This window comes from Manis pentadactyla, chromosome 11, assembly GCF_030020395.1.
Source record: "Manis pentadactyla isolate mManPen7 chromosome 11, mManPen7.hap1, whole genome shotgun sequence".
Taxonomy (NCBI): domain Eukaryota; kingdom Metazoa; phylum Chordata; class Mammalia; order Pholidota; family Manidae; genus Manis; species Manis pentadactyla.
This window is the reverse complement of record NC_080029.1, coordinates 104,286,405-104,300,666: the sequence shown is the minus strand read 5'-3', so window position 1 is coordinate 104,300,666 and position 14,262 is coordinate 104,286,405.

Sequence of the window (14,262 nt, the reverse complement as noted above, 5' to 3'; positions counted from 1 at the left end):
CCCTCCACGCCGCGACTTGTATCTTACCTCCTTTGTGAGATGCTGAGTTCTCGTAGATGTAGATGTAGTCTGGCTGTTCCACTGTATCTTCTGGGCTCTCTTTTAGGATTAGTTGTATTTGTTTTATTTTCAAAAATATATATGGTTTTGGGAGGAGATTTCCGCTGCCCTACTCACTCCGCCATCTTGGCTCCTTCTTCCGTCATGTTTTAGAGAAAGGAATATTTTCCTTACGTTACTCCTACACCATCCAGTATCACTTTTAGTGTAATCCATGAGGTTCTGAACACTTTTATAGATTTATTCACATTGATATCTTGTAAGTAGTCCATGGTATGAAGACACAGTCCTAACTTACAAACTTTATCTTTTAAACTTTAGGTTACAGAAGTTCATTTTCCTGCAGAACTGTCTTTAAAAACAACAAAAAACATTTAAAATTTTTACCTAAGCATTTTTCTTCCTGTTACCATATTGCAAATGAATATGATTAGCAACTTGAGCCTGTTACAGGAATTTGCAAAGCCTCAATACACACACATTGCCTTAGCCTATCAGTAGAGTAGAGAACAAGTATTAAGTTTGTCTGTTTGTGCTGTTGTTGGACAAAATTTTATGTCTCTGAATGCACGATTTTTTGTTTCTATTTTCTTCAAAGATGTGAATTAAATGAAAGTGTGGGAGCCGGTTATATTATTTCATATTATGGGTGTTCTGGATCCTTTCACTCTGTATACCATTTTCTTATAAGGGCAGCATTTGCAGACTAGCTAATGGACTCTAGAGCTGAGCTATTTTAATTTTATACTTGACTCAGGGGATCAGCTCTGTGAACTCCATTGCATGAAGAAAGCAAATGTTTGCCTTGATTTTGAATGTACCTTTTTAATGTCTTCTTAAAACATATTTTTTTAAATAATGTGGGTTTGTTTTCTTTTTCTAGCATCATAGTAAATATTGCCTAGTATTTTTCCTCCTCCCCAGGGTAGTTTATATTCTGTCCTACAGGTCATGCCAAAAATAAGTAAAAGTTAAAATGCCAAAATGTTTATGAAACTGCTGTCTAAATACTGATTGATTGCACAGTTCAAATAAAAATTTTCCTTAGTTAAAAAAGAAACAAAAAGTGTCTTTTACTCTTCAGTTTTCTTTTGAAAAAAGAAAATGGAGAATGAATACTTTCAATTTATAAAATGATGGCTCTCATTTCCTGAGATGGGATGATTACAGAGTCCACACCAGGCAATAGGAATAGTCTACTTAAGGTATCAAAGAATTGTTTTCATCTGGCATTTACTGAATAGCAGCAAGGAAATAGAAATTTCCCCATTTCCAGTATATGGCTGCTTACCTCAGGGACTAAGTAGTAGGTAGCCTAAAAGTTATGGGCTCAATCAGATAGATATACTGCTAATTCAGATTAAAAATGTTTTTCACATGAAACATCTTACAGCAAAGGACACTATAAATGAAGCTAAAAGGCAACTGAAATATACCAGAAGAAAATATCACTAATATACAAAAAGCCCCTATAAATCAATAAGAAAAAAAGACAAGAAAAAAATTGGTGGTGTATTAAAAATCCATAGAGAAAGAACTAAATTGATCAATAAATGTTGAAAAGATGTTCTGCCTCACTAGCAATCAGGGAAATGAAAATGAAAATGACACAATACCATTTTGGGCCCTTTTTTGTGTGGGTGATCTGATTTTTTGTAATCAGAAAAACAAAATAAAGACTTAGTTTTTTACTTTAAAATTTTTTCTTTTAATATTATCTAAAATGTTTTAAGAAATATTGAAAACCCTCCCACTAAAAAATTAAGAAATAACAGATAAAATATGACCTAATCAAGCTTTTTAAGATAGCTGAATTTTTATTTAAAAAAGGATTTCCCAATTTGGGGAATGAAAAGGTAACTGAAAAATAGAACAGTACCTTCTTGAATGATATCGTGCTGTGTAGGACATAAAAGAATAGAAACATAGGAGAATAAGAAACTATATATGTATTTAAAAACAAGTATATTAGAAAAATGAATTTTCAGAAAAAAATTCAGTCATTAAATTTTTGGAAATCTGTCAGCATATCAAATTCACTGAAAGAATATTCTAAAACTGGAAGACAGATGTGAGCAAATTATCCAGGATGCAGCACAGATAAATAGAAAGCATAAAAGGTAAAGAGAATATTCAACATACATCTGACAGCCATTCTAAAATGAAAGACTAAAGAGAATGGTGGATAAGCAATATTCACAGAGAAAATGACTGGATAATTTATGAACTCCTTAGATTCAGGAAGCACAAATCTCAATCTAGAAATATAAAAATAAATCCTTACCAAGACATTTTAGTGAGACCACAGGATGTCAAAGACAACTTTAAAGGGAGTTACAGGAAATATATATATAGATTGTATTAAGATTTCTCAGTGACAATAAAAGAAACAAAAAGATTATGAGATAATATCTTCAAAACTTCACAAAGGAAAATAACTACAATATGTAGTTTTATACCCAGAAAACGATCTTTAAATGGCAGAGTTAAAAAAACATAATTCTAGATAAAGACTGGGAGAATTTATCATTCATGCACCCTTGCTAAATGAACAATAAAGGAGGTACTTTAGGAAGAAGAAAATATTACCCATAAGAAGATATGAGAAGCAAGAAGCAATAAATAATGAATGAGAAATACAAATCAAAAAGACAGTGAGATACAACTCCATATCCACTAGGATGGCTATAATCAAAAAATTACACAAGTAATTACAAGTGTTAGCAAGGATGTGGAGAAATTAGAACCCTTATACATTGCTGGTAGGAATGTGAAATAGTGCAGCCCCTGTGGAAAATAGTTCAGCAGTTAACTCAAAAAGTTAAACAGTTGCCTTTGATCCAAAAATCTTACTTGTAAGTATACATCCAAAAAAAAATGAAAACATATGTTCACACAAAAGCTTGTGTGAACATAGTATTATTCATAAATCTGAAAGGTAGAAACAAATGTCCACCAATTGACAAGTGGATAAATGGAATGTGTTATATCTAAATGGAATTTTATTCAACAATAAAAAGGAACAAAATACTGATATATGCTACAACAAGGATGAATTTTAAAAACATGATAAGTGAAAGAAGACAGTAAAAAAACCCACATATTGTATGATTCCATTTATATGAAATGTTCAGAATAGGTAAATCTGTATGTAGAGAAAATAGATTAGTGGTTGCATAGGACTGGAAGGTGGCAGGGATTGGGAAAGGACCACTAGTGGACACGGGGTTTCTTTTTGGGGTGATGAAAATATTCTAAAATTATTTGTAATGGTAGATGCACAACTGTGAATACACTAAAAACCAAATTGTATACTGTAAGTGGGTATATTATATGGTATATGAATTATATCTCAATAAAGCTGTGTTTTAAAAAGCCATAATGAGCAAAGACATAGAGAAATGTGGGTAAATCTAAATCAGCATTGACTATATAAAACAAAAATACTAATTTTATATAAAAACAAGGTAAACTAAAATGCTAGATAAGAATGAGCCATAAGACTGGAAGAAAAATGAGCAAAGTCAATGTATTCTACTTATCTTTTATTTAATAGCTTTATGTTTTAAGTGGTAACATATAGCAACATTTTCTTTCTTAATCCAGTCTTTAAAGTGGTAGCAGTTTATTTACTTTTTTTGGTAACTAGGGATATAATTGTATTTTTCATACCATATTACTCTGTTCTTTCTCTCAGGATTATCTTTGCTAGTCCTCTAATTCATGTAGAATTGCAAGGGGCCCCAAATGGGCAAAACAATCTTGAAAATCAGAGGTCTCACACTTCCCAATTTCAAAATTTACGACAAAGCTACAGTAATCAAAAAGTATTCCAGTGTGGCAATGGCATAAGGATAGACAAATAGACCAATGAACTAGAATTGAGAGTCCAGAAATGAACCATAAATCCACAGCCAATTGATTTTTGACAAGGGTGAAAGTGCATTTAATGGGGAAAGTACAGTCTCTTCAATTAATGGTTCTGAGACAACTGAACTTCTACATGCAAAAGAATGAAATTGGACCCCTGTCTCACACTATATACAAAAAAAATCAACTCAAAATGGATCAACGACCTAAATATAAAAGCTAGACTCAGAATAAAATGTTTATGACCTCAGATGTAACAATGTATTCTTAGATATGACACTGAAAGTACAAGCAGAAAAAAAGAAACAACAAAAAACACATAAACAGGACCTCAAGGAAATTAAAAACATGCATCAAAGGACATTATCAAGGAACTGAAAAGACAACCTACAGAATGAGAGAATATTTATAAATCATATACCTGATAATTCTTTAATATCCAGAACATATAAATAACTTCTAAATCTCAACAACAAAATAGACCAACAACCCCATTTAAAGATGGGTAAAGGAGTTGACATTTCTCCAAAGAAATATACAAATGCCCAAGAAGCACATGAAAAGATGATCAATATCCTTAGTCACTGCAGAAATATGAATCAAACCACAATGAAGTACCATTTCACACCTACAAGGATGGCTATGATAATAAAAATATTTTAAAAGGAAAATAAATATTGGCAAGGATGTGGAGAAATTGGAACCCCTGTACATTGCTCGTGGGAACATAAAATGGTATAGCCACTGTGGAAAATAATTTGGCTTCCTCAAAAAAATAATCACAAATTTACCATATGGGTTAGCAATTCCAGTACTAGGTATGTACCCAAAAGAATGTAAATATGGACTGAAACAAGTACTTGTACATGAATGTTCATTACAGCAGTATTCCCAATAACCAAAAGTTGGAAACAACCAAGCAGATGAATATATAAACAAAATGTGGTATATCCATACAATAACGTACTGTCCAACCATAAAGGAAGTTCTGATACATGCCACAATGCTTAATAACAAATATGTATAATTTGATTCTATTTTTATAAGGAAATAGAGATTAAAAATAAAAATAATAAAAGCATATATAAAGCATTTACTGTGTCAGGCACTATTCTAAGCACTTTATGTACTCATTTAATCCTCACAAGCACCTTATGAAATAAGTACTATTGTCCCTATTTTGCAGATGAGGATACTGAGACACAGAGAGGTCAAGTAACTAAGATTACATAGGTAAAAAATGTTGAAGCAGGATTTGAAGTCAGGCAGCCTGCATCTAGGAGTCTGAGTGCTTAATCACTGTACATCCTGACTCTCTTCCATATATATTTACACATACTCATTTTCAGCTCAATATATACATGTAAAAATTGTTAGGAAAATTTGATCTTTCTGCAGTATTCAACCTTCCCTGACATCCTCTAATCCTCACCTCTCTCTGCTTCAACCTTTACCTCTAATTCCCTCCATTTCAGCCTTACAAGAGCTACCTACTAATTTTTGTGTAAAGTATTAACTGATGAAAAAGCTATTGGAGCTAGATAATTTACATTTTAATAGATAACTCTTCAACACCAAAGCAATTTTAGAACCCAAAAGAATGAAGTCAAATAATGGGAGTAAAAAGTGGTAAGAATGACATTTTGGGGAAAGAAATTCATACTCTCAAATTGTCTATGCATGTATACATGGGTGCATGTGCTTGTAATTTGTATGACTTGTTAGTATAATTTTGAAGTTCAAAATGAAAACTGTGCTTTCACATTTTGCTTACTTTGTAACAAAAGCCATCATAAAAATGAGAATTCCCGGAGCCAGAGTTCTCATTCTAAGAAAAACAGAGTAAAGGAGTAAAGGTAGAGACAAACTATATGAAACTGGTTTGAAGTCAGAGGTGTCTATATTATTGATGTGAATTAATGATTTAATATATAAGGTTGAACCATATGAAATAGCACTTTTCCCAGAAAGAACCTACAAGCAGTGACACTCTTGTGGCTATAAGCACACCACACACTCAGAATTTGTTTTATAAATACCATTCCCCATTAAAAGGAATGAGGGGTCTTTAGGAGAAATTGCTAATTTAAGGGCTGGGCAGAGACAATTGGTATTAGGTCCTGGAATTAGATCTTTTGCGTCAGAAAGTAAAGAAGTGCTCAAGGAATTATGGGATAGGTTTGAAAGATCACAGGAATCACCCAAAGGGGCTTCTATTAGCCAAATCTGGGTCAAATAGAGTATCAAAATGAATCATGAACAATGTTATAACCCATTGAATAAAATGTTTTTTTTATAGGAAGGAAGGAAGGGGAAAAGGTGAAAGGCAAGCTCTTTCTTACAGTAGAGTGCCAAATAGATATAGAAAGAATGACACTTAGAAATGACTGTTTTGCAACTATGATAGTAATGAATTCAGAGAAGAATCACCAAAGGTTGCAAAAACTAGTGGATGAAAATTTGATGAGGGAAAAAATACTTAGATAGTCTCAAGTATTTTCCCAAAGAGTATTTATTAACTATACAGTGATGGTGACTTTATAGTAGAGAAACCTAGTGGACATCATATTAACCAAGTAATCGAAGTTAGCATACCACTAATAAACAAATCGATCTCACAGGCCTCCTAATGGGTTGCACTGAGTAGGACACAACCTCACTGATCCATTATCCCTGCCAGGAATGCAATCATTTTGATCTAACCCTAAGAAAACCTCAGACAAATCCAAACAGCATCATCCTGCAAAAACAACTGGCCAGGTACTCTAAGAATATCAACATCAGGAAAGACAAGGGAAGAAAGAAAATATTATTATTCAGAAAATAATAATAGGTGGTAATTATACTTACTGCAGTGAGAATTTTGTAATGCATATAATTGTTGAACCACTATGTTGTACACCTGAAACCAATAAATAATATTGCCTATCAACTATACTTCCATAAAAAGAAAATGATAATAGCAACAATAATAATGTGTATGAGTATATAGGGAGAAAAAAAGTGAAAGAGAAGCAAAAAAGGTAAAATTATCTGGGTGAAGGATATCTGAGAGTTTTTATTGTACCTCTTCTATAATTTTGAAAATAATTCAAAGTTTTAAAAATTAATAAGTGACTGTTTACAGTAGAATTTTTTTCAACCATAAAAAGAATGAAATGAATCAACCCTGAAAACATGCAAAGTAAAAGAGGCCAGTAACAAAAGACCATATATGGTGTGATTCCATGTATGTGAAATGGAATGTCCAGCGTAGGGAAATCTACAGAGACGAAGTAAATTAGTAGTGGTCAGAGGCAAGGGGAGGAAGGTGCAGGATAGGGAGTGATCACTAACTAGTACAGGGTTTCTTTTTGGAATGATTATTCTAGATTTAGACAGTGGTGATGGTTGCACAACTCTGTGAATCTACTAAAATATACTAAAAAGTGAATATACTATACACTGAATTGTACACATTAAAATGGTGGTGAGTTTTATGACATATGTTTTGTTACCATAAAAAAATGAAACTGTAAAAAAAAATAGGAGGATCACTGCACAAAGTTTTCATTATCTTCCCTCCTCTTTACTGTGCTTTCCCTCCAAACACATATACAAACCAAAAAGGCTTAATGTTGGCACATTTTCTATCTTTTAAAAGAGATTTCATAAAATGCCAATTGTTCTATATTTACAGTTTAACACCACCTGTTTCTTAGGTAGTCCTGCCTTGCTGTGTTTCATTCACAAATATGCACATATCTTGCTCATCCCCACATGCTCTTAAAAAATTTTTGCAAGCACCCACAGTGTTGCAGTCTGCCTATATTGGCAGTGTTTACATCCTGAAAAAAAATCGGCCTCCTTTCCTGTTGCTGTAAGAAACGGAGAAAAGGCAAAAGTCCCACATTACTTTGCTATGTTGGTTTCATCAGCTGTCACATAAAAAAATACGTGATTCACTATGTTTTTAGAATCAGAAATTAAAGACAGGTGCCTCACTTGGGGGCACCTCTACTTAGCCATGAACGTTTTTAACCACGTGGCTCTTGGAACCTTACAATGGACCTTCTTTTCTTATGATGGTTATGTTACACTGGAGACTTTAGTTGTTGATTTCAAAGGGTTTGACAAGTTCATACGACAAAAGTGATCAAGATGGAGAGCTACATGGACATTTATCCCTTTCTTGACTTGCAAGCCTCCTTAAAATGTTAAAAAAAAAAGAATTTAAAATGCCTTATTAATCTTTTGTTAGTTTTCAATAGTAGTTATCCACTAGAAACATTTAAGAAGGAAGTCTTAGTATGAAATAATTATATTTGAGTGTGAAATAGTCTGAAGTAAAAATATATTTAAGAATATATTTATGTAATACATTTATGTAAACTTTGTATGAATTTGAAATTTGGCTATAAGAATCTATTGCTTAGCAGAGTACCTTGAACATGAGTAGTTAACACATCTTTTCCCCCCAGCTTTAGAGTAGTTAGTTCTTAAATAAAAAACAGATAAACAAAATTATAGAATGTTAAGGCTTTGACATTAAACTCTTTGCAATCTGTAATTCATTCATTAATTCAAAAAATGTTTATTGAGCACCTGATACGTGTCAGACAATGATAAGCAAAAATCAGCACAACCTTGTTCTCATGAATTTTAGAGTCTGGAGGTAAAGACCAAATTTAATCACAGAAATTAATATGTAATTTCAAACAGAGAGCGATGAAGGAAAGAAATATGAAAAAACAGAATTTGAGGTAGAGAGAGGCTTCCCTGAGGAGAGAAATACTTGAGTCAAGAAAGAAAGGTAGAATTTGAGTTAACTGGACTAGGACAAGGGGAGAAGAGCAAAGCCCCTGGGGCAGAATATTAGCAATTTTTAAAAGGCCAGCGGGCATAAAGAGCAAGGTAAGTGGTACAGGCTGAGGTTGGAGAAATCATACTATATAAGCCTATAGTCCGTGTTTAAAAAAAAAAAAACTAGCCTTAATTGTAGTAGCAGTGGGAAGCCATTGAGGAGTTTTATGTAAAGTGATGCCAGAATGAGATCTGTGTTTTAAAAAGAGCGCTCTGCATGCTGGAAAACAGTCTGGCAGTTCCTTTCAAACTAAAAATGGACTTACCATATTACCATGTAACCCAGCAATTGCATTCTTGGGCATTTATCCCAGAAAAATGAAGACTTACTTTCACTTAGGAACTTCGGCATGATCGTAATGGCCTTTTTCATATCCAAATATTAGAAACTAGCCATGGAGTCTCAGTGAGGGAATGCCTTAACAATTTGTGGTACATCTATACCATGGAATGCTACTAAGTAGTTGAAAGGAGCAAAATATTGACACATGCAATAACTTGGACAAAATTCAAGGAAATTACATTGTATGAAAAAAAAATCTCAAAAGGATACATATTGCACGATTTCGTTTGTGTAACATTCATGAACTAACATAATTATGAAAATACAGAATGGAGTAGTGGCTGCCCCTGATAAATTAGGGATCAGGAGAGTAGATAGGTGTGGCTATAAGGGATAACACAAGGGAGGCTTGTTACCAGGGCATCTTGTGGTGATGGTACAGTTGAGTATTTTTTTTCTTTTTTTGAATTGAGTGTAATTGACTACAGTTTATTATCCTGATTGTGGTGGTGGTTATGCAAGTCTACACATGTGATAAAATTGCATAGAGCTACTTACACACACCAGTGCTTGTATAACTGGTAAAATGTGGATAAGCATTATGGATTGTACCAGTGTCAGTTTCTCAATTTTGATATTGTACTATAGTTGTACATGATACTGACACTGGGAGAGGCTGAGGAAAGAATGCACAGGACTTCCCTGTACATTTCTTTTCAACATCCTGTGAATCTCTATTTCAAAATAAAGTTTTTTAAAAAGAAGAGCACTCTGGCTACAGAGTGGGAAATGAGTTGAAGAGATGTTAAGGTGGATATGAGGGAAACTATTGGGTGATTATAGTATTAGTCTAGAAAAGAGATAAATGATCATGGCTGGACTCGGATGGTGACAGCAGGGAAAGAGAATGAACACATCTGAGAGATATTTAGGAGATAAAATTCATGGAATTTGGTGATGAATGGTATATAGGAGGTTAGAATGAGTTCAAGGATATTTTGAAGCAAAACTTTGCCCATATTTTATAACCTAGAAAATAAATATACATTTAGGACAAAGCAACAAAAATTGGGAAAGCACCATTTTATGATAGAGCATATTCCAGAACCAAAGGTGTTTTTGATATGAGAGCACTAAGGAGCTTTGCTAGGCTAAAGTACACACTGTCATTGTACCAATAATCAATTTATTGCCTCTCAACACCAATTTACCCTTTATTACCTTCTCTGCAAAAATACAGATGGGCCCTTGCCAGCTGGCATTGTATTATACTTTGTCAGTACAGGATCCTGAAGAGGTATTTTGGGAGAAAGGGGCTTTCCTTTCTGTTCCAGCTGCTCCTATTGGTAGACTTCTTCAGCATGCATGTCTTCTCCAGCGTCCAGCTCCTACGGTGCTGAAAACTTATCCAGTGTCAGGCTCCTGCTATGCAGGCAGAACCCAAGGGCAAGAGCTTCCCGTGGCACTCCCTAGTAAGGTCACAATCTCAGCCTGGAGAGAGAGGGGCCTCTTTGGGCACTTTCAGTCTTAAAAGTAGTGGTTTCTCGAAGATAATTAATGACTCTATAACATCTCACTATGCTGATAGTGACCACAATGGAGGGGGTGAGGACTTGATAACATGGGTGAATGTTGAAACCACTGTGTTGTTTATGTGAAACCATCATAAGATGATACCTTAATAAAAAAAGGTATCAGTGATACCTTAATAAAAAAAAAGGAGTGGCTCCTTATATCTGATTTTTTCATAGCCTTCTCTTTACTCCTTACTATTCCAATCCCTCCCTTGCTGTAGTTAATAATTATTTGTATTAAACTTATCCTGTTTGAATTACTGTGTGTTTTTTTTTATCCTTACTGAATTCTGACTCATAAAAAATATCCCCCAAAATTTTTTGTTTTGACTCCCTCAACTTTGAGCTTTGATAGCCCAGGTTTGTCAAAAAAAGGGCTCCAGAATGGTTGACCAGTGTATAGAGGTTGCTAAGCTGATCATAGTTTTAATTACATCAGAAAAGGATTCAAACCTATGTTGCAAAACTTCCAAACTCCTAGAATTGAATTTGATCTTTATTTCTATTCAATTTCAAATAAATCTATGACTTAAAATGTTTGAAAAGTTACAGGAATTTTATTTTCCTGAAAAATTTTACATGTTAATTTAAACCAACTTACATCACAGTTTTTATGCTTGAACACTACACTGCACTATTCAACCTTCCAAATACAAACAAGTAAAATTTGAGATGTATTATAATCAAAGATTATAAAAACAATATTTCAAAACACAAGAAAACAAGGAATTGAAGTAGATTCCAGACCAAGGGTGGCTGATGATAGAAATGAGTACCTCTCCCTTCTGATTTCTCCTTTTTCTTGATTGCCCAACACTCCTGTTTTTTTTTTTTTTTCATTCCTTCTCAATTTCCTTTACAGGCTCCTCTCTTTCTCTGTCCACCCTTTAAAATGACAGTATTTCTCTGTACTCTACCCTTGACATTCATTTCTCATTAGTATGGGGTAAGTTTATCCATTCTTACATAGTGCCTCCTTCATTTGTATCTGCAGCCTAGGTCTGCCCCCTGGTTTAGGTGATCCAAGCCCTACTGTAGGGTTCAGCAGATTATAGCCTATTAGCCAAATTCAGCACACCGCCTGTTTTTATGAGTAAAGTTTTATTGGAACACAGCCATCCCCAGTTGTTTACATATTGCCTATGGTTGCTTTCCTACTATAATGGCAGAGTTGAGTAGTGGTGACAAAGAACATGTGACATGTAAAACCTTTATGATCTGGCCCTCCACAGAAAAGTTTGCTGACCCTTGCTCTAATCTAAGTGTGCCTTCTTCTGAGTTTTATGCATGACTGAGATCGTATTTTTAAATAGTGGGGTAAACCCACCAACAATAGATTTACGGCATCTCTGTATGGGAGAGAGTATAAAGTCAACTCGAATTCATAACCAAGTTCCATGGATAAAGACTGAAACAGCACAGTGAAGGGATATTTTTGTTAAGAATTCTGTCCTACTGGGGACATCAGAAGTATAATGCAGATTCTCCTCACTGTTGAATCAACTACAGAGCCTTTAAAGACAGAGTTCCAGACTTCATTCCCAGCAATTCTGATTCAGTAAATCTGGGGAGGAATTTAGGAATCAGAAATTTTATAATGCTTTCCAGGTAATTTTCATATGTAGCAAGTAAATACAATTTGAAAGTCAAATCGATCTAAAAATTTATGGCCAACTAAGATGGTCTTTTTATTCTTGAATCATTAAAAAGGCCAATCTGATTCTCTCGACTTACATATTATTTCTGAGTTTCTAGCTTTAGGGAATTATAACAAAAAATTCAAAATCTCAGCAATGATTTTCCTCAATCACTCTTCTTGCACTAAGGATTATATAATAAAAAATCTGTATTTCCAAATGGACTGATATCTTCAAAGTGCCTTCACATCTTCTCTCAACGGCCCTGTAAGGTAGAGTGTAAGATCCAATTTGCTTTATCATATTTAGCATTTGCTTGGGCTTTATTGGTACCCTGCAATCCAGCCATTCTAGAGCCATTTCTAGTCTTGTCTATTCATGCATTCATTCAACAAAAAGCTTTCTGGAACATTTACCAGTTATTGTTAGGTATCAGAGAATACAGTAGTGAACTGGGTAAAATTCCTGTCTGCATAAGGCTTATTTATATTCCAGTTGCCAGGCGCTTTCTCCTTAGATGTGCCTTCTGTGCGAAAAAATTTCCCCAGCCTATCCCACTCTGAATCTTCCAAATGGGAATTTTCCCTCAAACTTATTAGAGAAAGGCTAACATTTGTCCCCTGGCCATGCCGTATCCTATCTTCAACGCAGATTCCGCTGCCATGGTGCTTATCTGTTAGATTGCTGTTAAGGCTATGCATTGGCTTCATGTTTACATATGTTCTCTCTGACATAGTATGTGCAGTTCAGTGAGTTCCATGGCTTTTGTCTCTGAAAGGATGAGACACCTGACTGTGGCTGGTTCGAAGTTTCACATGATTAATGAGTGCTTTTCAGTGATTCTTACATCAGAATATACCCAGTGTCTCACCTGATTGGAGATCAGAGCCTGCAGCTACAGACTCTCTTTATTAAGAGAACTGGAAAACCTAACAACAAACGGAGAACAGTTTTGTAAAAGTAAGCCAAAGAACATTAAGAGACCTCAGAGATGAGCCCGCCTACCTTTCAGAGATCAGAAATCTGAGACTCAGGTCACACAGCCTACCTAACTGATGGACGTGGAATCAGTGGCCAAATCCAATCTACAATCACATTGCGGGTCCTTTTCCTACCATTTAACGTCTCAATCAGGTCCAGCCTTCACGCCGCTTCTACCCATCCCATTTCTAGAATAAATTCTGCATCGCTTTTTTTGAAGAACCAAATCGTTCAGACTTGGCGATGGGACCCTCAACAAACAGGTGTCCAGACCACGGACACGGGGTCGGGCAATCTGGGTCTCCACATCCCGCCGAGAACTCTCCAGCTCCCGCTTACAAAGTTTTCTCAGATCCTACGTTCCTCTTTCCGACCCCCGGCTGCGAGGTCAGGATGCCTGCAGCGGCCTCCGACGAAGTTCGGAGGTGCCAGCGCCTGGCAGAAGCCCGGCCGCCCTCGGGCCTGGGCGGGCCGGCGGCCCCTCGGCGCGGCTGCCCGGCGCAGCTGTGAGCCCCGGCGCGGAGGGAGAGGCGCGCGCGGGCCGTGGGGGCTGGGCCGAGGCGGGGCGCGGGGCGGCGGCGGCGGCGGGAGGCGCGGCGGGACGGAGCGGCGGCCCCCGCCCCCCGAGGTCCGTCCCCGCGCGGGGCCGGGGAGCTCAGGGCGGGGAAGCCGCGGGGCCGCGCCACGTCCCTCGCCCGCCCCAGAGCGCGTTTTGCAGGCGGCTCCGAGCTGGGGGCTTTTGTGTCTGCGACAGGGGAGCGGCGAGAGCGCAGACCTCCTCCTCAGAGGGCGCTGTGAGGGCGCCGCCGGAGCCGGGCCGCCCGCCTCCTGCCTCCCTGTCAGCAGCCCCTGAGGCGGCGGCGGCGGCGGCGGCGGCGAAGGAGGAGAGTGGGAGGAGGCGGCAGCGGCGGCGCCCTAGTCCTCCGCACATGCCGGCCCTGGGCGGGGGGCCGCCCCCAGGCCGCGCTCCCCGCCGCCGCCGCTGAGCCCCGCCGGCCGCCGCGCGCCCCGCCGC